This window comes from Schistocerca piceifrons, chromosome 9 (genome assembly GCF_021461385.2).
Source record: "Schistocerca piceifrons isolate TAMUIC-IGC-003096 chromosome 9, iqSchPice1.1, whole genome shotgun sequence".
NCBI lineage: Eukaryota > Metazoa > Arthropoda > Insecta > Orthoptera > Acrididae > Schistocerca > Schistocerca piceifrons.
The window spans coordinates 94,517,804-94,544,818 of record NC_060146.1 but is presented as its reverse complement, the minus strand read 5'-3'; positions in this window follow the sequence as shown (position 1 = coordinate 94,544,818).

Genomic DNA, 27,015 nt, shown 5'->3' with positions numbered 1-27,015 from the left:
TTTCTGGAAGGTTAGGTTAGTGGAGGTAGCCCAATTGACCTATCTTCCTGCCACAATTCAAACTGCCTGCCAAAATCCACCTATTCGATGACATCATGCACTGTTTCCAAGTCTACAGGCCGCCATCTTGGATGACGTCATCGTCACCATCTTGGATACATCTGGCAACAATGGAATGTGGCGTAGAAACCACTTTGTTTCGCTACTCCTGTCAGGCAGACAGGTCGCCTAGTGCAAGTCTTTTGAGTTGATGACACTTCGGCGACTTGCGTGTCGATGGGGATGAGATGATGATAATGAAGACAACACAACATCCAGTCCCTGGGCGGAGAAAGTCTTCGACCCAGCCGGGAATCGAACCGTGGCCCTTTCTTCATGCTACGAGTAGGCGCAGCCTGCAGAGGCAGCCACAGACAACACGTGCGGCGGTGGCAAGGAGCGGCCGGCACAGTTAACTATACCGCGCGTTTTGACAACTTCAGTAGACCACAAGGGCGGAGTTGCAGCCAGCGGTGCGAACCACAGCTACGAGAATCAGCGGCACTACGTCGAGGAAGAAAAATGTAGTTAAGTGTTGTGCTTACATATATATCGTAGTCTACGGTTTGTAACTGGAACACTAGTATTAATAACTTGACTGGGGCAAAGAAAATAAGTCGTACAGAATCAGCTGACACTTTACCAACTCAGGATGATGATCAGAACATAATATCTATACTAAAATTAATTTTGCAACAACAATTAAGTAAAGCACTGAAAGAAAATGAGGAGGAACTAAGTAAAACTCTAAATAAAGTAGATGAGAGGTTTAAAGAAGCTAAGATAAGAATGTTGTTGTTGTTGTGGTCTTCAGTCCTGAGACTGGTTTGATGCAGCTCTCCATGCTACTCTATCCTGTGCAAGCTTCTTCATCTCCCAGTACCTACTGCAACCTACATCCTTCTGAATCTGCTTAGTGCATTGATCTCTTAGTCTCCCTCTACGATTTTTACCCTCCACGCTGCCCTCCAATGCTAAATTTGTGATCCCTTGATGCCTCAAAACATGTCCTACCAACCGATCCCTTCTTCTAGTCAAGTTGTGCCGCAAACTCCTCTTCTCCCCAATCCTATTCAATACCTCCTCATTAGTTACGTGATCTACCCACCTTATCTTCAGCATTCTTCTGTGCAAAATTCTACCAGGCGGCTTCCTCTTTCATTTCTTCCCCCCAATCCATATTCACCTACTATGTTTCCTTCACTCCCTTTTCCTACTGACGAATTCCAGTCACCCATGACTGTTAAATTTTCGTCTCCCTTCACTACCTGAATAATTTCTTTTATCTCGTCATACATTTCATCAATTTCTTCATCATCTGCAGATCTAGTTGGCATATAAACTTGTACAACTGTAGTAGGCATGGGCTTTGTGTCTATCTTGGCCACAATAATGCGTTCACTATGCTGTTTGTAGTAGCTAACCCGCACTCCTATTTTTTTTGTTCACTATTAAACCTACTCCTGCATTACCCCTATTTGATTTTGTATTTATAACCCTGTAATCACCTGACCAAAAGTCTTGTTCCTCCTGCCACCGAACTTCACTATCTAACCTATCCATTTGCCTTTTTAAATTTTCTAACCTACCTGCCCGATTAAGGGATCTGATATTCCACGCTCCGATCCGTAGAATGCCAGTTTTCTTTCTCCTGATAACGACGTCCTCTTGAGTAGTCCCCGCCCGGAGATCCGAATGGGGGACTATTTTACCTCCGGAATATTTTACCCAAGAGGACGCCATCATCATATAATCATACAGTAAAGCTGCATGTCCTCGGGAAAAATTACCGCTGTAGTTTCCCCTTGCTTTCAGCCGTTTGCAGTCCCAGCACAGCAAGGCCGTTTTGGTTAATGTTACAAGGCCAGATCAGTCAATCATCCAGACTGTTGCCCCTGCAACTACTGAAAAGGCTGCCGCCCCTCTTCAGGAACCACATGTTTGTCTGGCCTCTCAACAGATACCCCTCCGTTGTGGTTGCACCTACGGTACGGCCATCTGTATCGCTGAGGCACGCAAGCCTCCCCACCAACTGCAAGGTCCATGGTTCATGGGGGAAGAAGATAAGAATATCCCAGATTATTGCTAAGTTCGATGCTTTGGAACAAAATGATACAAATCTTGAAGCGAAGGGATGTAGCAAGAACATAGATTATGAAACGAAAGAATGGGGTAAAGAAGAAGTAATCTTTAAGTCAGAAGTAAATCAAAAGTTGACCATGAAACCTAAAAATTAAATAAGGATTTGCAGAATCCAAATGGAATAACACGAACAACAGTTAGTGACATTAGTAATGTAAGACAAGAGCACAGCAAACTTATAACGAGTAATTTACTGACTATCAAATATGACCAGGAAATGCTTAGTTGTAACATTTCTCATGTAGAATCGTCTTCAAAAGGCAACACAAGTGTGATTCATAGTAAATTGAGAGAAATTGAGGCAAGGAAGCTGCGGTTCATATAAGTGACATAGCAAGTGACGCTAATGCGTATAAATTCTATCATTTCTCCAGTAAGGGAACTACACACCCAGTAGACAGTTGAGGGCATCATTTCTGAAAGCATGACTGAAGAACAAAAAATCAGGTAGGTTAGAAGGAGAAGCAAAATCATAGGGTACGAGGGTCAGTAAGACACGAAAATTGAATTTGTTTAAGTCTTCTTGAATCAAGACTGGTCTTGCAACACACAAAATAGAGCGAGAGGTGAAGTATTTGTCGACAGAAGGCTTGTCGGTGAAAATGTCATTGTAACACAAATGGATAGGAGTAAGGTAATAGAAGGTCCCGTACCAAAGTTCATTGGCGTCAGGATATCAATAAACATAGACTTGACAGCCAGCTTCTCCAGGAGGCCGCTAGCAAAAAATGCTCAGATACATTCTGCGTTCGTCTATGGGAGACAAAGTTATCAGTTCAGTTCTAAGAGGTATGATGTGGGTATAGATGACGTGGTTGAATTTGAGAAAGTTTTGAATGATGTGCCTCATACCACGGGAATACCGCCACAACAATTATTGCATGATATGTCAATAAGTGACATGAAAAAGTATTATGACTACTAACCTCAGGGGGTAATAACGTTCCTTGTGTTGCTTGGTAACTGACGATTACCAGGTGCCCGAGTTAACTGATAGCATACTTCATTTTTTTTCCTGCCGATAGTTCTTCCCCTTCTTTCGTTCAGAACTATATCTGCGAACATCCTTCACTATCAAGGATAATATGAGAAAATTTTCCTACGCTGAGTGTGACAACAGGGAAACAAGCTATGACACAAACAAAATAACCCAGCAGAATAAACGTCTGCATAGCACGGGTGAAATACAGACATTTGACTGAATGTAACAGGCCACTAAAAACGAAAGGAATGATTACAGATACACCAACTAGGGACACAGTATATAGTTAAAAACACTAGTACCAGATTAATGCACATAAAAACATATTATGCATTATGTAGTTGAACAATTTTTAAATATTTACAACGACGATAAACAAACCTTTATCTCTAAAGATATTTTAAGAACAGGAAAGCAAGACGAGGGCTATTATGTTGAACAACACAATAAAATAAGCTAAAGGCTGCAGAAGAAGACGACGCTAAATCAGCTAAGTGAAAATGAAAAGGTAGAATAGCAGAAATTCTGGTGGCAAAAATAATGGAAATAACTAAATTTTGTCTTGAGATTATGTATAGATTGTGTGAAAATAGACATATCGTTACTCTTTAGTACGAACTGAAACGGCGAAGTGATTTCTGCTGAAATGAGTTATGATACACTGATGGGCTAGGAATAGTCATGCCAAAGAGGTTTATGATAAATGGAATGTTATGATTATTAGGCGACAGAAAAGTCGGCGAATTGTATACATAGGAAGAGAAAGGTGAAATATTGTTGTTAGGTGTCAGAAAAGTTGGCCAATTATTTGCATAATGAGAGAAAGGAGAAGTGTGGTTATTAGGCGACGTAAAACTCGGTCAATCATTTATGAAGAGTGAGGGAGGAAAGGCAAAAGGCGACGTTAAGTCGGCCATTACGTAGTATTTATAAGCGAAGTGGTTTCCGAGAGCTATTTTATGAAGTACAAGGAGGTAGACATGTTCTTGACTTAGGACACAAAACCGGCATGAACATCTCGTAAAAGATGTAAACGTAGTACAGAGGGTCTAAATAGAACGCCAATTAATATGAAGTACAGAGTAAAAAACACACATTGGTTTTAAATATGAAAGGACGGAAAAATAAATGTCTAGCTAACGTAATTAGCCCCTACATATTAGAAAATCACATAATGATACAGTTCCCCGTAGTCGTTTAAGGAACAAAGAAAGAGCATATGGACTATCAGACCAATTGTGTCATTGGATTGAAGAGTTCCTAAATAACAGAATGCAGCATGTCATTCTCAATGGAGAGAAGTCTTCCGAAGTAAGAGTGATTTCAGGTGTGCCGCAGGGAGTGTCGTAGGACCGTTACTATTCACAATATACATAAATGACCTTGTGGATAACATCGGAAGTTCACTGAGGCTTTCTGCGGATGATGCTGTGGTATATCGAGAGCTTGTAACAATGGAAAATTCTACTGAAATGCAGGAGGATCTGCAACGAATTGACGCATGGTGCAGGGAATGGCAATTGAATCTCAATGTAGACAAGTGTAATGTGCTGCGAGTACATAGAAAGAAAGATCCCTTATCATTTAGCCACAATACAGGGTGATTCAAAAAGAATACCACAACTTTAGGAATTTAAAACTCTGCAACAACAAAAGGCAGAGCTAAGCACTATCTGTCGGCGAATTAAGGAAGCTATAAAGTTTCATTTTGTTGTACATTTGTTCGCTTGAGGCGCTGTTGACTAGGCGTCAGCGTCAGTTGATGCTAAGATGGCGACCGCTCAACAGAAAGCTTTTGTGTTATTGAGTATGGCAGAAGTGAATCGACGACAGTTGTTCAGCGTGCATTTCGATCGAAGTATGGCGTTAAACATCCTGATAGGTGGTGTATTAAACGTTGGTATAAACAGTTTACAGAGAATGGGTGTTTGTGCAAAGGGAAAAGTTCTGGACGGCCGAGCAGCCCGTGACAGAGCACTTCATCACTGGCCTCCAAGAAGCCCTGATCTTACCCCCTGCGATTTTGTCTTATGGGGGTATGTTAAGGATATGGTGTTTCGGCCACCTCTCCCAGCCACCATTGATGATTTGAAACGAGAAATAACAGCAACTATCCAAACTGTTACGCCTGATATGCTACAGAGAGTGTGGAACGAGTTGGAGTATCGGGTTGATATTGCTCGAGTGTCTGGAGAGGGCCATATTGAACATCTCTGAACTTGTTTTTGAGTGAAAAAAAAACTTTTTAAATACTCTTTGTAATGATGTATAACAGAAGGTTATATTATGTTTCTTTCATTAAACACACATTTTTAAAGTTGTGGTATTCTTTTTGAATCACCCTGTATAGCAGGTCAGCAACTGGAAGCAATTAATTCCATAAATTATCTGGGAGTACGCATTAGGAGTGATTTACAATTGAATGACCATATGAAGTTGATCGTCGTTAAAGCAGATGTCAGACTGAGATTCATTGGAAGAATCCTAAGGAAATGCAGTCCGAAAACAGAGGAAGTAAATTACAGTACGCTTGTTCGCCCACTGCTTGAATGCTGCTCACTGGTGTGGGATCCGTACCAGATAGAGTTGGTAGAACAGATAGAGAAGATCAAACGGAGAGCAGAGCGCCTCGTTACAGGATCATTTAGTAATCGCGAAAGCGTTACGGAGATGACAAACTCCAGTGGAAGACTGCAAGAGTGACGCTCAGTAGCTCGGTACGGGCTTTTGTTGAAGTTTCGAGAACATACCTTCACCGCGGAGTCAAGCAGTGTATTGCTCCCTCCTTCGTATATCTCGCGAAGAGACCATGGATAAAAAACCGATAGAGGTACTCAAGGTACCCTCCGCCGCACACCGTCAGGTGACTTGCGGAGTATGGATGTAAATGTAGAATGCTTATATACGAAAGTTAGTAGAAAGCAGACCGTTACTACATGAATACAGTTCCACTATTGTGATTTGTAGTAACACTAAACTCAAATGTAGAAGGAATGATACCTCATACTGTGGAATGAAGCAACGATCTGGTAAATGGTTAGTGCATTATGACTGAAGCAATATTCTGCAATGTTCTCTCAAGGTACCCGTGAATCGCAATTGTAAGCCTCCGTAGGTGACACAGGCTAGTGGCGTGAGTCATTACAGAGTTAACAGACGGTGCGAGCAAGCACAGACCTCTTAAAGAATGCGAAGAGCTATGACCCTGCTGTATGTAGCTACAGCCGTGACCAAAACAAAAACTTTGATGACTCAGTGTCGGAGTACGACATGAATGTTGGCTTGGTTTATAAACACACTAAACCAGAACAAAACATTACATATTGTGTATTTATATTGTAATAAAGTATGGAAACATATTTATTTAAAACATGTTTAAAATTATTAGGAAATTAATTTAAGGCATTTTGTATTGCTTCATGGAATTGTGCTGGAGCTGTGTGCCAAGGTTAGAAATGGGAGAACGGACTGACAGTTGCAGAACTTAACACCACTCTCCAAAGTCTGGATTTCACTACGTAAGAACACATCATGGACAACAGAATCATCAGTATGGGTAGCCGTTGCGGGCTGCTTGCGTATATACTCGTAAAAAGATGTGAGTGTGATGTTCTTCCGTCTCCACATTATTGTGAAATGTGTAGGTGGTGTGTTTATTTTATCTGTGACCATGGAAGGTGAGCGTCATTATGAGGCATTCATATAAATAAGTGCAGAATGGCATGCTGTCGGCATAATAGTGAGGAAAAATGTAAACTGTAAACAATATTTCGTTGAACTGAATGGAAGGCAATGTGCCGATACTAGTGTTGTAGCAGTTGGTCAGTTTAAAGAACGGCAGTGTGCGAAAAGTGAGTAACAATGTAAATTCTTCATGAGAAAGAATTTATTGAATTTAATGGGCGGTAGTGAGGTGCTAATTGCTTAACATCAACATAAAATATTGTGAATGAAACTTGGTTAGGAGTTAATGGACTGCTGTAGATTCTATCAGCAATTGTAGTTTGTTTATTAACAAAAGACTGTCAACAACATAAAAGTGCAGAATAACACTTCTCTGAATATCTTTACTTTTAAAGGAATAATGTGATTAGTATAGAAAGTGTTACTAAACATTAATGATTTTGGGATATAAGGTTATACACGAATTTATTGAGGGTAGCAACTAGTTTTTTCTAATCACAAAACACCGAAGTCTATGATTATACAAGTTGATTAATAATCTTGGAATGAGAAAATATAAAGTAGATTCAAGTTTTGAAAAACAATAACAGATTACAAGTATAGTGGAATGGCATGGCTCTTGAGAGATGATAACTAAAAAATTTATAAAAATGTAAGTAAATATTAGTTTATTTCCAAGACTGATTGTTGTCTGCGAGAACTTCTCAATTTTTGGAAATCTCAAAAGGAGGGGGATGTGTAATATTACTGGTTTTGACAGCCATCATATTCAGCTACAAGAAGCTCTTTTTAGAGCAGTTGCGAGGGCAGCAGTGGCAAGATCAGGTAATGTGGTGTCAGGTAGCGATGACAGATGGTTTGTACGGGAATCATGAGAAAGACCGCCAAAATTGTGGCCCTTCTCCGCGCTTGGCTGCTGTATTCGGAAGTTGTGCGCCAAAGTGATAATTTTCTGTTATTAATATTAGGCTAACTAAACAGCGTATTTACTTGAATTTCAAATTAAATTATCTCCCAATCGCGTGTTGTCATTCCATTATTTCACAAGCATTAATAACTAGCACAATAATAAACAAGTGCTAGACGGAGAGGCGGATGAAGCAGAGAAATATTTTTGAGGGAAGGAGTTAATCATACACACACACACACACACACACGCACATATATATACACTCCTGGAAATTGAAATAAGAAAACCGTGAATTCATTGTCCCAGGAAGGGGAAACTTTATTGACACATTCCTGGGGTCAGATACATCACATGATCACACTGACAGAACCACAGGCACATAGACACAGGCAACAGAGCATGCACAATGTCGGCACTAGTACAGTGTATATCCACCTTTCGCAGCAATGCAGGCTGCTATTCTCCCATGGAGACGATCGTAGAGATGCAGGATGTAGTCCTGTGGAACGGCTTGCCATGCCATTTCCACCTGGCGCCTCAGTTGGACCAGCGTTCGTGCTGGACGTGCAGACGGCGTGAGACGACGCTTCATCCTGTCCCAAACATGCTCAATGGGGGGCAGATCCGGAGATCTTGCTGGCCAGGGTAGTTGACTTACACCTTCTAGAGCACGTTGGGTGGCACGGGATACATGCGGACGTGCATTGTCCTGTTGGAACAGCATGTTCCCTTGCCGGTCTAGGAATGGTAGAACGATGGGTTCGATGACGGTTTGGATGTACCGTGCACTATTCAGTGTCCCCTCGACGATCACCAGTGGTGTACGGCCAGTGTAGGAGATCGCTCCCCACACCATGATGCCGAGTGTTGGCCCTGTGTGCCTCGGTCGTATGCAGTCCTGATTGTGGCGCTCACCTGCACAGCGCCAAACACGCATACGACCATCATTGGCACCAAGGCAGAAGCGACTCTCATCGCTGAAGACGACACGTCTCCATTCGTCCCTCCATTCACGCCTGTCGCGACACCACTGGAGGCGGGCTGCACGATGTTGGGGCGTGAGCGGAAGACGGCCTAACGGTGTGCGGGACCGTAGCACAGCTTCATGGAGACGGTTGCGAATGGTCCTCGCCGATACCCCAGGAGCAACAGTGTCCCTAATTTGCTGGGAAGTGGCGGTGCGGTCCCCTACGGCACTGCGTAGGATCCTACGGTCTTGGCGTGCATCCGTGCGTCGCTGCGGTCCGGTCCCAGGTCGACGGGCACGTGCACCTTCCGCCGACCACTGGCGACAACATCGATGCACTGTGGAGACCTCACGCCTCACGTGTTGAGCAATTCGGCGGTACGTCCACCCGGCCTCCCGCATGCCCACTATACGCCCTCGCTCAAAGTCCGTCAACTGCACATACGGTTCACGTCCACGCTGTCGCGGCATGCTACCAGTCTTAAAGACTGCGATGGAGCTCCGTATGCCACGGCAAACTGGCTGACACTGACGGCGGCGGTGCACAAATGCTGCGCAGCTAGCGCCATTCGACGGCCAACACCGCGGTTCCTGGTGTGTCCGCTGTGCCGTGCGTATGATCATTGCTTGTACAGCCCTCTCGCAGTGTCCGGAGCAAGTATGGTGGGTCTGACACACCGGTGTCAATGTGTTCTTTTTTCCATTTCCAGGAGTATATATAGAGCTGTCTTTTTTCAACTTTCCGTACTGTCCCTTCGTCTTATCGGTGTTTTCGATATATTCTTTTCCTCGCTGATTCTGCAGAGAACCTCCTCATACCTTATCAGACCACCAAATTTTGTAAATTCATCTGTAACATTACCTCTGAAATTCTTCGATTCTTTCCTTTCGAATTTTCCCACAGTCCATGTTTCACTACCATACAGTACAGTGCTCCAAACGTAGATTCTTAGAATTTCTTTCTCAAATTAAGGCCTATGTTTCATACTAGTAGACTTCTCTTGGCCAGGAATAATCTTTTTGCCACTGCCAGTCTGCTTTTTATGTTGTCCTTGCTTCGTCCGTCATGGATTAGTTTGCTGCCTAGGTAGCAGAATTTTTTTACTTCATCTACTTCGTGATAACCAATTCTGATATTAAGTTTCTCTCTGTTCTCATTTATTTCGATGCGTATGCCACCAGAATATAGGATTGAATCTGTATACAATTTAGACCCTTCACTTACAAGAATCATACTGTCTCGCATACTTCTGTTTTCAAGTTCGTTTCCAAATGCGAAGCAATTTCATTCACACACTTTGACGCATCTGTAACATGTACCACAGCAGTTCTATTTCTGCAAGAAATGCAGAATATGTACTTTCCTCTGACCGTGTCCCACTCCTGGTGCACAGTGATCTTAGTCAACTTGTCTAAGTTACCTTGTTAAGTACCTAGCTATTACTTAAAAATTCTTCGAGGCACTCACATATCTGAGAACCAGAGAGACAAGTTGATGCCAGCACTACACTGCTGTGGGAAACTTGATGAAAGTAACCTTCGCAAAATGTGTCAACCACGTTACATAGGGGGATGATACTTTAACAATTTAATCTAACGTAGAAAGAATTTACTACAGTATTGTAAAGAAGGTAACTGAAAGAAACACGCTAAATGACAAACAGACATGACACTTTCCGTAAGTCCACTGAAGTGACGGCGATTTATGATTGTTAGTGGGTTGTTTCTGTGTTGGCAGCGCTGTGTAGCGCTTTGCATTCGATCTCTGACTGCGTTTTATTGGTAAGAGACTGTGGCTGGTTGGACTCGTTGTTGGAAGTTAATCGCCAGTAGTGTTGGGCAGTTGAAAGCAGTCGCCAGCAGTGATGGAAGTGTAACACCCCACCTGTCACTTATATGGTTTTGGCGTGTGTTCACCCCAGTTAATTGACTAACAGATCAACAGAGGGTGCAAAACTGCCGCAATATCGGATAACGCAAAGAAAGTAATAAGGCCCTGTGACTCCTGATTGAACTGTGGTGGCAGTGTTGACATTAATTGATTCAGAATCGATCACTTTTAATTAAAAAGGGGTGCACATTGATGTTATACGCAGCTATTGAACACCAGATGCAAATGTTGAACATAAAATTAATTAAGAAAGTGACTTGGGATTTCAACCACTTGACTGAAAACAGATGCAGTCGATTATCACAAATTTATTTTAACTCACGACCTTCAATCATCACATTACATGACTCTCCTACCAGGCAGTGGTAATAAATTGCGTTTGCGTGGAGTAAAGCTTGACAACTCAAAAGTAATTCCTATCGACTGACCCAGGCATAATGCAAAGTGTGAGAAGAATTCTACAATACACGGCCCATGAAACTCTCGTGGAAACTTTGCTGATGTGATCCAACAAATTAATCAGTGGCCGGAGCGGGCGCAATATCACCAAATACAGTGTGGCGGAGCGGCGTCGTCGTGTAGACGTCGGCCAACCTCATGGTGCTGCAAGGCTGTGCTCATCTATTCACTCCTATCTATCTTGCTCAGTATATAGCTGAACCAAAACTTCCTATTTCCAAGCTCAATCGTTCCCCTTGCTAAGTCCTAAACTGCAGAGATGCTCGCTCTTTCTCAAGCAAGCTGAGTCAAGAACGCCACGTCCGCACTCTAGGCAAGCTGGAAGCGGAAGACCTCTATGGGGACTTCTCCCATTCCGCTCGTTGCCTCAGTTTCCCCTCCAGCAAAATCACTTACGCCAATTGCAGTGCAAGCCGCGTTAATTATGTGTCTCTTCCCAGCGCCAACCAATGCCTGCTCTGGGAAGTGAACAAATTCCCACAAAATTTCCCTTCCTCTCAACTTCTTCTATTTAGCTCTGCCCAGGCGACCCATCAAGGTTAGCCTCTGCACAAACACCAAGTTTTCCCGAATTCTGACTCCCAGGAGAGTACTTCAAATTCCTTGGTCCTTCATTCCCATTGGAGGCTGGCGTATTTCGTGCTGTCGCTCTTCACTTGATTTACTTCAGGCTCTGCAGACCGTGAATTCAGCGTGAAGTTGCTATAGTCACAAACATGCATATTTTGACCTCTGTTGACTGCTCCACCATAGCTTTGCACAGCTTTCTTGCACATTTCACAGAAAACGGGACATTTATCAACAAGTGTACAAGTTCTCCGTCTGTTTCCCGGTACACCAGCATGGAGTCGGGTTCAACAACCCCCTCACTGTCGCTCATCTTAACCCATTAAGTCCCAAATTAATTTTCTTCTAAAACTGAATTTTTTATTCCTTAATTATAATGTACATAGTGTCTGAACCACAATAGGTACAAAAATAGCCAAATAATATCTGTACATGCTGATATAATGGTCATCCTCAAAATAGGACGCTGGGATCTAACAGTATCATATAGCATACTAAACCGTATTCAAGTCTTAACTACTTATTTCTTGTGAAATGATACAAAACACCTAACACACAGTGTTACGCGGCATTTAACACAATATGTTTTTGGTTTCCCATTGCATTTAGCTCTTACACATCTTCTTTGCCTGCTTCTTTTGTCAATCATATAACCAATTCCATCAAACCTGATGTCTGGTATCACTCTCAACTGACTTGATGGGTATTCCATTGGACGTCCAATATTCGGTCTTCCAGTGTCCAATTACAAGTATGTAACTGTAACAGCACGTCTGAAATCCAGTATATCCAGTGCATTTTTCCCATGTACTAGTCTGTAGAAGAGCCAGGCATTTATGAGGGCCATTTCCAGCATATGTGTAAATAGGACCCAGTACCATTTTTTGCCTCTAATTACCGTCGCATATTTTCCAACTAACCAGTCATGGTGGTCAACACCTCCCATGTACGCGTTATACGACTTCAAAACGGCAGGTTGTTCCACTTGTGTCTTCTTACTTGCTTGTCTACTGTACCACGTAGCTGCTCCCAACGGTTCAACTTTGTCAAAATGTGTACCACTTGTAACGCATCTGTTGTCGTGCCATCGAAAAAATAAGACTTCACCATTCCTGTCGAACTGGTAGTCATAGTTTCCTCAAACTGTCTTTTTCAGTTCGTTGCTGCTCAGTAGTGGACAGTCACCAACTCGATTCTCTCTGACAGTCCCAGTTGCTCGAAAACCGAAATTTCTCACATGAATCAGAAGATCTGTACTAGTGAAGAAATTGCCAAAGCACACACAATGATTCTGGTGTTTTTCAGTGCAGTCCAGCATGTTTAGGACTGTTCTTGATCCCAATAGTAGGTCATCTCTTGCAGTATCCTTTCCACAGTATAAATCAAATTTGAAACAGTAGCCACTTGCTCCACAAAGAGACCACAACTTATAGTCAAATCTAATAGGCTTGCCTCGGATAAACTGTTCCAGCTCACTTCGCCCATAGTATTTGACTATCATTTTGTCGATTGACAAATTTTTCTCAAATATTCCAAATTTTTGAAAAGATTCATTTATCATTTTCATGAGAGGTCTAATTTTGAATCCGCGATCGTGTTTGTTTTCATTGGATAAGTCATTATTTTGGAAATGAAGCAATGTTTTCAACTTCTGATATTTATTCCTCGACATAGCTGTCTTTATAATTCGTATGCCAACATCTTCATCTTCAGACCAGTATAGCTTCTCAGCAGGGAGCTTATGGTAGCCAGCAAAAAGAAGAAATCCGACAAAGACCATCACTTCTTCAACTGTGGGGTAAAATCCTGCAGATTCTTCATATTTACTGCATATCTCACAGTTTCTTTCACTATGAACTCTTATATGTTTTCGTTCATCAGTTCTTCAAACATCTCCTTCGGAGTCAAGGAAAAAGTTGTTCCTTCAACTTCTCTCTCTTTGTGCTGATGTCATGCTCACTAGTTTGAAACAGCTTTGTATAAACTGGAGGTGTCTTTTTCCAATAGCTTTTCTCATCGGTTAGACGTCTGTTGTTCGATTTACTTCTGGAAACTTGGCATGACTTGGCAGTGAAGTTTTACATACAGTTTCTTCGTTATTCTCTGATGCAGCATAATGTAATTCAATAGCCCCTGGCACATCTGAACTTCCACGGTTCCAGTAACATCGTCTAGATCTTCTTCTTTGTCAGTCATACAGTCTGCTTCAGGAGGACATACGGTGATATCAATATGGTTCTGATCATCTGGAACCGCATTATAGAATGCGTTACTGTTTATTATTTCTTCTGTTTCTTCGTGAGTGAGGTATCTATCTCGTCTGAAGGCCATTTGAATCTATATAAAATGAAATAAAATGTAATAAAATAATGTGAAATGAAAGAATAATACATTAGCACAAACTACAGAAAAGGGAATGTGTAAATACCTCTGTCCATCTGGAACTGTATTATATACTAATGTGTAACATATTCATAAATATACTTACATAATACGCTGTAAATTTCAAAGTAACTAAAAAGAAAATGCATCAGCAGTAGCAGAGTTTCATATTCGAACGTGCAGCAATACAAATAACTGAAATGATAACACCAAGTGCTAGTGTCCTATTTCGAGTACAGCAAATTTTACAACAATGGAAAATAGTGAATATAACTCGAAATGAGCTAACAATACAAGTAGTTTAAAAGACACATTGTGGACTAGAAAAAAATCACAAAAAGATCTTTGCCACATATTTCAGATATTACTAAATTGTTGATAAAGTAAATGCATGTAATAATGAAAAGTGTGCCTTAGTATTCAATGATCAATTAATGGTAGGATTTATTGCTTTTAATTTCCTGTAAGCATACATTTGTTATAAAAGGCATCAACAAATGACATAGAACAGTAATAGTTGCAAATTAATAATTTATTGTGTATTTATAAATAAATATGTGCTCTGTCCTCAAAATAGGACACTGGTACTTAATGGGTTAAGGCGACTGGAGGCCGCGCACCGTTACCACTTTCTCAGAGCTTGAGCCACCCTAATCTGCCGATTGTCGCTTCCCTTAGCCGCTCCCCCGGCCGGCCACGGTCAAATACTTCCCTGGGGTAAACTAGCATCCAGTAAAGCGACTCGTTTCCACATAATTTCCATATCGTGTGAATTACTTTAAAACCATCAACTGACATTAATTATTTCAATACGTCCATACTATACCCTCTACAAGATGCATTGTGCCTTGTCAGTCATTTTGTTCAGCCCTACTGTTCGCTCAACGTGAGTTAGGTGATCTTTAATGACTTCATGTAAGGGACACAATTCTTGCCATCTTACAGATGTTAGATGTGAGAAGTTAGCATTGATGGAGGGTAGAGGTATGAAGTGTTAGCGCAGGCTAATGATCTGTACATGTTCAACTTGGAGACTGAATATTATTCATGATTATATACATTTGTACTAGATGTCAATGACGATTTATGTTCGTGTCTGAACTGGATGTCACATTATTAAGGTAAAAAAACACATTATTTGATTTGCAACAAAATTTTTGCTAACCACATGCCTATCAGTAGTTAGTGGCTTTAGTAGTTAGAATCTTTTATTTAGCTGGGAGTATTGACGCTCATTGTATTGCAGTAGTTCACGTAATGAAGATTTTTGTGAGGTAACTGCTTAAGGAAATGTGTAGGTTATTGTTAAGATTTCGTTTTAGTCAGGGCCATTCTTTAGAATTAATTATTTTTTGAAGTCAGGTTGAAATTTTTTTATTTATTTATTTATTTTTTTTTTTTTGAGCAGTCACATTGCGTTGCGCTAGAATATTGTGGGTCAGTGTTGACATGATAAGAAAAGGTAAAGCGAAAGTAGGCTCAGTTCGTTCAATCAAATAACGTAGAAATTTCATCTTCTCAGTCATTCAGCAATTTCAGCACAAACACACACATTTAAGTAAAGAAGTTTCAAGAGGAGACATTTGTTAGTGGCTTCACCGATTGTGACTGGCGGTGAATACGTAGGAATGGTTTTTTCGAGCTGTTGACCGCCACTCACACACACACACACACACACACACACACACACACACACACACACACATCTACAAAACTGGTTATTAGCAGAGAAACAGTATTGCTAATCCTATGTATTAACATTAGGTGCTCATCGCTGTACAGGATTTGGTGATTTATTGACTAGATCGCCAGCACATCTCGTCTTCCTCCGCCTGTTCCTCTTCATTATCATTGTTTTCACTGTCACTGTGGGTGTCGCTGTCAAACCTCTGGAGTTTGTTGTAGCGTTGCACGTAGGCGTGCCTGTTATGTCGTGTCCGCAGGTACTCTTCGTGTGTTGTTTCTGAAATAAATCACGGTGATGTCAGTCTAATTATTTATTATTATTATTATTTTGAGGTTTTCCTCATTATAGAGGCTTATCTCCAACATAATAATTTGCTTGGAAATTACAATACAAACAATAAACGTTCTTAAACTATATTTTCAAAATATCCTTCCAGGTGTTTCGATCTTGTGTGTCCTCTTCCTCTGCACCCATTCTCCTCATTGTGTGCTGTACATTTTGGAGCCAGGTGGTGATAGGTCGTCCTCTTCTTCTTCCCACTCCAGTATCAATTTTGGTATTCTGGTTTCCTCCATTCGTCGTACATGCCCGTACCACTGTAATTTCTTCCTATCCATTACGTCATATATTCTTTCTTTTATTTCCATTCTCCTTATTATTTCTGTGTTCCTTATCTTTTCTTTCCTGGAGATTCTTGCCGATCTTCTCCAGAAGTCCATCTCTAGAGCTTGTAATTTTTTAGTGTGCTTCATATTAATTGTCCAGGTCTCCATTCCATACAGAACCACACTCTCTAATATGGATTTGTATATTAGTTTTTTAGTTCAGCTCATTACATTCCTGCTCCATAAGACTGAGTTAAGCATCCCAATGACCCTCCGTCCGCTACTAATTCTTTTATTGATTTCTGATTGATTTTCTCTCGATATCTAAGATGGATCCCAAATAACAGAAAGTGTTTATATTTTTGATTTTCTTTCCTTCAATGTATAGCTCATCTGAATCATTAGTCAAGTATTCTGTTTTTTGGTAATTAATCTTCAAACCGCAAGTTTTGTATGCTACTGCTAGTTCATTGCACATATAGTTTGTTGTGTTGGCAGAAGAGCCAACACCGTGTTACTAGAGGAGGCCGAAATGCACGCGTTTCAGCTCACGCAGGCTGGCTTGAGGAGGGAAGGTCTGGTACATGACAAGGAATTAGAATTCAGAAAGCGGACGTAAGTAGTTTGATACTTGACTTTAATCCATTAATGATGATCGTCGCTCTTGACGGCACATGATTCACAATATTATCGGTTCAGGATACACAGTAACTGAATATGGCGCCTTGCTAGGTCGTAGCAAACGACGTAGCCGAAGGCTATGCTGAACTGTCGTCTCTGCAAATGAGAGCGAATGTAGACAGTGAACCGTCGCTAGCAAAGTCGGCTGTACAACTCCGGCGAGTGCTAGGGAGTCTCTAGACTAGACCTGCCGGTCTGCAATCACTGATAGTGGCGACACGCGGGTTCCGACGTATACTAACGGGCCGCGGCCGATTTAAAGGCTACCACCTAGCAAGTGTGGTGTCTGGCGGTGACACCACATAGTTAGCATCCTCCCCCTCTTGTGCTACGACTACTTGACCATCAGCAAACAATAAATGATGTACGTAAACCCCATCTCTTATTTCCTTGGGATAAAAGTACCATTTCTGTTCGCGTAACTGTGTATTTCTTCCAGCTACCTTCTATGTTTTACTACATTATACTGTAGCAGCTCTTTCTACGGTCCAAATCACATCCAGGAGTGTTGCTCGCCAGTGACACATTCGAAAGTTACATATCGCTATGCAGGCTGTCCCCTGCAGGGAGCGGCTACACTCTGGGACGCCATGGAGTGGTCGCTAAGTGGCCGTAATTGGGCGGCAGGAGCAGCGGTCAGCTCTGGCGCCCGTTGGCTGGGGGTGTCGGCCCGGCGAGTCGGCCAATCGCAGCGGCTGCCCGCGGCTGACCGCACGCACGCCCGGCCGCCGCCCGCATCGATTGATCGCCTTCGGCCAGGGACACCGCGTGACGTCACCGGCCGCCTGGCCAATGGCCTCGCGGCTGGCCCGGGCGATGACCGGCGCTGCCCCACGCGGCCGCTCCATGGCGGAGGCGGCCCCCTCGACCTGGACGCCCACATCCGCACCCACACCTGCAAACTGCTCCAGATGCATGTCACCTGGTCGACTAAACCTGTAAAACTGTCTTGTCTGCCTGGTTTAACACGTTTATCCGAAACTACACTACTGGCCATTAAAATTGCTACGCCACGAAGATGACGTGCCACAGACGCAAAATTTAACCGACAGGAAGAAGATGCTGTGATATGCAAATCATTAGCATTTCAGAGCAATCACACAAGGTTGGCTCCGGTGGCGACACCTACAATGGGCTGCCACGAGAAAAGTTTCTAACCGATTTCTCGCACACAAACAGCAGTTGACCGACGTTGCCTAGTGAAACGTTGTTGTGATACCTCGTGTAAGGAGGAGTAATCCGTACCATCACATTTCCAACTTTGATAAAGGTCGGATTGTAGCCTATCGCGATTGCGGTTTATCGTATCGCGACATTGGTGCTCGCGTTGGTCGAGATCCAATGTCTGTTAGCAGAATATAGAATCGGTGGGTTCAGGAGGGTAATACGGAACGCCGTGCTGGATCTCAACGGCCTCGTGTCACTAGCAGTCGAGATGACAGGCATCTTATCCGCATGGCTGTAACGGATCGTGCAGCCACGTCTCGATCCCCGAGTCAACAGATGGGGACGTTTGCAAGACAACAACCATCTGCACGAACAGTTCGACGACGTTTGCAGCAGCATGGACTATCAGCTCGGAGACCATGTCTGCGGTTACCCTTGACACTGCATCACAGACAGGAGCGCCTGTGATGGTGTACTCAACGACGAACCTGGGTGCACGAATGGCAAAAAAAATCATTTTTTCGGATGAATCCAGGTTCCGTTTACAGTATCACGATGGTCGCATCCGTGTTTTGCGACATCGCGGTGAACGTACATTGGAAGCGTGTATTCGTCATCGCCATACTGGCGTATCACCCCGCGTGATGGTACGGCGTGCCACTGGTTACACGTCTCGGTCACCTCTTGTTCGCACTGACGGCACTTTGAACAGTGGACGCTACATTTCAGATGTGTTACGACCCGTGGCTCTACCCTTCATTCGATCCCAGTGAAACCGTACATTTCAGCAAGATAATGCACGACCGCATGTTGCAAGCCCTGTACGGGCCTTTCTGGATACAGAAAATATTCGACTGCTGCCCTGGCCAGCACATTCTCCAGATCTCTCACCAAATGAAAACGTCTGGTCAGTGGTGGCCGCGAAACTGTCTCGTCACAATACGGCAGTCACTACTGTGGTATCGTGTTGAAGCTTCATGGGCAGCTGTACCTGTACACGCCATCCAAGCTCTGTTTACTCAAAGCCCTGGCGTATCAAGGCGTATCAAGGCCGTTCTGGGTACTGATTTCTCAGGATCTATGCACCCAAACTGCGTGAAAATGTAATCACATGTCAGTTCTGGTATAATATGTTTGTCCAATGAATACCCATTTATCATCTACATTTCTTCTTGGTGTAGCAGTTTTAATGGGCAGTAGTGTACTAGACAAATTTGCAGGGCGTTTTGCTGATAACGTGAGCGTAGCTCGGGGCACGGTGTAGGGCTTAGTGCGTCAGAATAGGATCGCGGGAAAAAAGATTCCCTGATTAAAGTTTTGTCCAAAACCTTCATATTTGTCTGTGTAAATATGCTAATTACCAAAACTAAAATATGAATTTTCAAGGCATTTTCACAGGTAATGTGGGCATAGCTTGGGGCCCTGTGCAGCCTTTATTTCATAAAATCGGATAACGAAAAAAAAGAGATATCGTGACTCAACTTTCTATCCATATTAAGTTTATAAATGCGAAGGCAACTATGTTACGTTTTTCACGACTAAATCGATGAACCGATTTTGATCAAAGTTCGTACGGAGATCTACATCCATATCTACATCATACTCCGCAAGACACCTAGCGGTGTGTGGTGGAGGGTACTTCTGGTACTACTAATTAATCGGCCCTTCCCGGTTCCACTCCCGAATGGCGCGGTGGAAGAATGATTGTCGGTAAGCCTCTATACTAGCTCAAGTTTCGATTTTCTCGCCATGGCCATTTCGAGAGACGTACGTAGGAGAAAGTAATATGTCGTCCAATTCTTCCCGGAAGGTGCTGTCTCGAAATTCCAATAGTAAATCTCTCCGTGATGCTCAACGCCTCTCTTGTAACGTCTGCTACTGAAGTTTGTTGAGCACTTCTGTAACGCTGTTGTACCGACTAAATGGAGCAATGATGAAACGCGGCGCTCTTCGTTGGATCTTCTCTACCTCTTCTCTCATTCATACCTGATAAAGATCCCAGGTAGATGAAAGATACTGAAGAATCGGTCCAACAAGCAGCCTGTAAGCCACTGCCTTCGTGAATGTTATCATTTCCCACGAATCTCTGTCTGGCGTCTCCTTTTCCTACTATTTGTTATATGTGATCATTCCACTTAACGTTGCTCAGTAAATGTACTTCTAGATAGGTTACGGTAGGTACTGTTTGCAGCAATTTGTCACCAACAGAAAAGTTTTACAATAGTGAATTTCTTTTCCTGTGCCTGTGCACCATTATTTAAGTCCAGGGTCATCTGACAGAGCCTGCACCATTCATCAGTCCGTAGATCGATAGTGTCTGCTGGCTATGCTACTTTCTTATAGACAACCGCATCATCTGCGAATAGTTTTAAAGAACAACCGGCTCTCTGTACTAGATCATTCATACATGTTATAAACATTAGCGCGCCTATCACACTTGCTTGCAGCACTCCGGAAATTACTTCTACCTTCGTCGATTTTTTTCCGTAATGAGTTACGTGGGTGAATGATATCTGCAAGGAAGAAGTCTTGATTCCAATCTTCCAATCTTAAATCTGGTCCGTTACACGGTAAACTCGTTTTTTTTTTTTTTTTTTTTTTTTTACTAGCGACCGTAATGTCGTTGTAGCTTCTATGTCAGTGGAAGTTGCAAAAAAAAATCAAAGAAACGGCGTAGAGTTTTCTTGTTTGGGAAAGCAAATAAAAGTGTCATTAATGAATATCTTCACAGTCAGCTCCAAGCATTCAGCGCGGGACACAAAGATACTGAGCATCTTTGGTCGGAATTTAAAGGTATTAAACACCACGTGTTAGAGACGTATGTGCCTCGCAAAAATATAGGGGAGGGAAAGGATCCACCTTGGTGCAACAAACATATTAGGAAGTTGCTGAGAAGGAAGAGAATTTTGCACAGTCGTTTTAACCGTAGTCAGTGCTCCGCTGACAAATAGAAATTGTGCGAAATGAAAGCAGCTGTCAAAAGGTCAATGAGAGATTCTTATAACAAATTTGAAAGCAATATTTTATCTGCAGATTCTAAAAATAACCCCAAAAACTTTTGGTCGTACGTAAAATCTATGAACGCTACAAATAATTCAATACCTTCTCTTGCTGACAGTACGGGTAACGTAACTGATGTTGAAAAACAGAAGGTCGAAATTCTAAACCTAGCTTTCAAAAACTCGTTTACGGTAGAGGACTGCAGCACCATTCCCCCTTTCAATTATGAAACAAAGGATGGCTGACATAGTGTTTAATGTATCTGGGATTGTAAAACAGTTAACATCTTTAGACGCCGGGAAGGCATCTGGCCCAGACAGTATCCCCGTAATATTATATGTTGACTGTGCTACAAATATAGCACCACTCTTATCTATCATCTATTGGAGATCACTGGAACAGTGGAGTTCCGCGGACTGGAAGAAGTCCCAGGTCATAGCAATCTATAAAAAGGATAGAAAATCGGATGCACATAATTACCGATCAATTTCACTGATATCGATTTGTTGTAGAATCATGGAACATATTTTCTGTTCAGACATAATGACCTTTCTAGACTCTGAGAAGCTCATCTGCAGAAACCAGCACTGTTTTAGGAAACAGCGGTCATGAGAGACACAGCTGGCCCTCTTTGTGCATGATATACAATAGGCTCTAGATACCGGCTCCCATGTTGATGCCATATTTCTCGACTTTCGAAAGGCGTTCGACTCAGTTCCGCAATGTCGCTTGCTCCAAAAAGTGCGCGCTTACGGTCTATCCGATGACATATGCGGTTGGATAGAAAGTTTTCCAACAGACAGAGAGCAGGATGTCGTCCTGAATGGGGTGACTTCAACAGAAACAAGCGTAATTTCAGGTGTGCCCCAGGGCAGCGTAATAGGTCCTCTGCTTTTTACGATTTACATAAACGATCTGGTTGATGGTATTGACAGCGGGGTTAGACTGTTTGTCGATGATGCTGGAGTCTACAGGAAAGTAGTATCACACGAAAGTTGTGAACAAATCAATGAGGATTTGCAGAAAATAAATGCATGGTGTAATGACTGCCAGTTATCTCTCAATATTAATAAGTGTAACCTACTGCGTATAACAAGGCAAAAAACCCCATTAATGTACGAGTACAAAATAAATGATCAGTCTTTTGAAGCGGTAACATCAGTGAAGTATCTGGATGTGACTAGTCGAAATGATCTCAAATGGAATGATCAGATTACACAAGTAACGGGCAAGGCTAACTCTAGACTGCGGATTATCGGTAACATCCTGAAGCGATGCAGTCCTTTAACAAAAGAAATAGCTTACAATACGTTAGTTCGTCCAGTCTTAGAGTATTGCTCGTCTATATGGGACCCTTACCCGTTGGGTCTGATTCAAGAGATTGAGAAGGTCCAAAGAAGAGCGGCAAGATGTGTCTGCGATCCGCGAGTAGAACAGAGGGTGGGGGGGGATATGACTTTGGAGCGAATTGCGCCCTCCGCCGTTTATATCGATTACGATCAAGAGAGGACCTTTAACACTTCCTTGGGGAACGTGAGATACCTCTTGTGTGTTACTCGATGACTTTCCGTCGATTACGACGAGCTATAATCTTTCCCACAGGAAATTACGAATCCAGTAACACAACTAAAGCAATACTCGGTAGGCATGCAATTTGATGAGAAGTTGAAAGGTCTCTGTTGCATTCCTTTCATGTTAATTTCTTAAATCTGTTGTCATTTACGGCATGAATTCCTCTTATAAATTTACTGTGGTGTTTCTGACTCTATCTGGGAGGAGACTGAGCAGTGGAACGTGTTACTTTTACACATAAACAAGAACGACCTGTCACATTACTACACTTTAAAACACAGTTTATATGTAATTCATATCACACAATCTCATATGGAACCTACATCCGCTTTCTTTTATATATGATGATATTGTCATCCGCCTTCCCTTCTGTGTGAAAGGATGAATGAGCAAATGTATTTCTAATTGCATGCTTGATGGTAGCAGACAAGCCTGTCTGCTAGAGAACAGTAGGACCAACGTTGGAACAGGTAGCTACGCTTTCTAAAAGCTAAGAGGTTTCTATTCTTGGTATGGTCCTGTCCGTCCCTTGTCATGTTGGTATAGGAAGCTGCCTCTCTGGTCACTTCCATTTGTATTTGTGAAGCATCCTCGGTAGGGGCCCAAGGCAGTCTGTCCGCGGCGAGCGTCTGAAGTGGTAAGAGCTCTGGCTAAGCGCGTCTCTGCTAAGTCCGTAGGACAATGGATTTCTTAAGTTCAGCCTAACTGAAAATTTAATCACCTTTATTTCAGGTTTAGATCTAAAATATCTTATGTTATCTTAAATTGCAACACAGTGTAATTCAAGTGTGAAGTTCAGAATATCTTCCAGTAGTTGCATTGTCACTACTTTGTGAGTAAAGTGGAACCACGTGTTGAAGATCCGTAACTGTAAGATCATCAATCTTAAATGCAAATGTGCGTGAGGTTATAAAATCTCATCTTGACAATATTTTTTAATATAGCAACTTTTCTTTATGTTCAACCCATGTGGGGTGTGCTTTGTGAGACCAGTACCACGTGCTTATACAATTGTTTGACCCATCAGGTTAATAGTAAGACGACAGTAACCAGTTCGAGGTTTTTCTTTTGTAAATTGCGTTTCGATGTAATTTATTTTGATTATCAAAATTGTTGTGGAGTTACACTCTTTGTGTAACCCAAGTTGACCACATGAAGCATGTGGTGTAATCATCAGAGTAGCCCTCAGCTATCCTTTTCAGGAAGATTTCACAGAGAGAGAGTATGAATTTAGTATACCAGTGTGTGGTAATTTCGTGACGGACAGGATTGCGCTACAACCGTAACGTCTTTGGGTGAAAATTCAATCGGTTGTTTGTGGTTAATTTCCTCTTGCTTATGTTCAACATTCTTCGTGTGTTATTTTATGAATGCAGTGTTGTATGCAGTCTCCCAATCTTGGCCCCCATATTTGATGTGTTCCGTAAGATTACAAACTCACATTTTCACAATCGTAAATAAGGCACCAGTTTAGTTACGAATCAAGTATAATATGCTGAAATTTTAACCGAACAATGATAAATGTTAAAATAAATGTCCAAATATAAACTGATTTATTTCTCTCTATTTAAATTGTCTTTTTATATATGTCTCACCAGTTGTCGTATGATGATTACTAAAAGATTGTAATTAATGTTAGTCTGGTTGGGAATTTGGTAAGCTAGACTGGATACCTGGTGAAACAGTTGCTCAGTAATGCAAGGTTAACTTCCCCAGATAGCTCACAGCTTTTAATTCGCTTTTATTGTCTTGAATATCAGCACCGCTTTCAGAACAAATTAATGCATCAACATATAGACGGGTCACATGGGGAAGGATAAAAAAAAATGGTTCAAATGGCTCTGAGCACTATGGGACTTAACATCTGAGGTCATCAGTCCCCTAGAACTTAGAACTACTTAAACCTAACTAACCTAAGGACATCACACAGATCCATGCCCGAGGCAGGATTCGAACCTGCGACCGTAGCGGTCGCGCGGTTCCGGACTGAAGCGCCTAGAACCGCTCGGCCACTTCAGCCGGCGGGGAAGGATCCCCCCCACTATAACTCAGCTTGCTCTGCGCATGCGCGAATCTGGCAGCTTGGGCGCGCCAGAAAAATTTGTTCGGGTAGCATCCGGCTACTTGCTGCTACTGCTCATACAGCAAACAGCCACGCTTCAAGTAGCGAGAAGCGGGAGGAAGGCGCTGCTCATACGCGAATTCAGCTCTGCGCATGCGCACGAGCCCGCTGTCTACTGCTCACACGGACCTAGAATGACCTCTGGTGGAAACCGAGCAGCGCCTTCGCCGCCTCCTCTCCCGCAGCGCGCGGTAACTGCGTTGCTTCCGCGCTGCCGGAACCACGCCCAGGGTTCGCACGGCCGCCATTCAAAAGAGCGGCCGGCCGCAGCTGCCTGAACTCCGAGGCGCCGTGGGGGGCCCGCCAGGGGGCATTCCGGCTCACCTCACCTCACCTCACCTCACATCACATCACACACAGCAGCAGCCGGCCGCACCAGGCCACCGGCTCTACGCCTCGAGCGAGGCGTCACGCGCAGCCGAGGAGTACTCATAAAATTTTAATTGTCACTTGGAAAAAAAGAATTAAGTTTCGACTATCAGAGATAGTGAAGGTGTTTGTCCTTCTGTACATATTCTGACCGTGTACCAGTGTCTGACCGTTCCCACCGCCTTGTTGCCCGATGATGAACTTAGTGATATTCGTAGGAAGTTAGTAATTTGGGCGGCTGGTCACATTTTCACAGCACTTGCCTCACTGAGTTTGTGACGCACTTCCGCGAGTGACAGGGACAGTCGAATTTTGATAACCGCTTCTGTTAATAATACAGATAACTCATCCTTTATGTTGCTCTTCGTTGTTGTATGTTCATGGCTGGTTGTTCTCTTACTTTCTGTGGTTCATCTTGAGAGGCACCCACATGCCTTGCTCATACTGTGGCACCAAGCAGTCAGGCCTGCAAGATGAGTGGTCTGCCAAGCGAGTGGATATTTTTTTTTTTCGTTTCTCGAGTAACATCAATGACTGATTATGAACTCTAGTACCCACAATTAAGCTACAAATTATTTTCCTGTTTGAATATTACGCAACGGAAACGGATAACGCAACTCTGACTATTGGGAATTTACACAACTCTGATTGTTCACTACGCTCTGGCAATACCACATTTTCTTTCTTACTCAACGGCCTTGATCAACACGTGGCCATCGCACTGAATATGAATGGCGCACACATTATAAATTCTGGATATCATGACAACATACAATTCGAAGGAAAAGGCCACCAATCTTTTTCTTTTCACTATCTTTTTATTCCGATAATTTCTATTATGATTCAAAGATAACCTACACACACCATTATATTTTATACAACAATTACACATGAGAAACTCCGCCCAGTAGGCATGGCTTTACATAGGTGATTCTCTATCTTATGGTCTCGTAATTATCTAATGCTACAGTGCACTTTCTGGATAGGATGGTAGATCTTTCGCTATATCTCACACTTTGACTCTCACACCCATCATCATGAAAATTTCCTCCACACCCAGCGGTACAAAAAGGAACATGCATAACCCACTACCTCTGAACCTATCTTGCTACTCTCTCAGAGTATTAGAGTTTGAATCTAGCGTCACACGGAAACATAACACGCAACGGTAATATTAAGATCATATTCATCTTTCCTACCACGAACTCTGGAGGATATATGCACGTCTTCCTGTGCAATGCAAGCCAAGCGGCGTTGCTGGATAGACGGCTGACTCACCTTGCTTCTCTCTCAGAGTATTAGAATTTGAATCCACCGTCACACGGAAGCATAACACGCAAAGTAATATTAAGATCACATTAGTCACACACGCGAGTCCTCAACTGATACCGTGATACCTTGGACGAGTACATCTCTTTATCCTTTGTCTCATACACAGATTGAGACTCACACAGTACTCACCACGTGGAAGTGCTCAGTTCTAATTTCAAGTCCTGCACACGCCATTTCTTAAATATTTCCAACTTATAGTACACACGCCATTAATTCAACTTAACTTTAGCACTAGGAAGCTTTTCAACTTAGTACTAGCACTCGGAAGTATTTCAACTTAGTACTAGCACTCGCAAGTATTTCAACTTATTGCTACACGTGGTTTCACGGTGACCGTTGGTCACTTATGAAGATTACTACGATCCCCTTAATATTACCTGCCTGTCATTTAATTCTCCCCCCAAAAGTTCCTGAAATGAGAAATAATTATTCCAAACTACTCTTAAGTATTTCACAT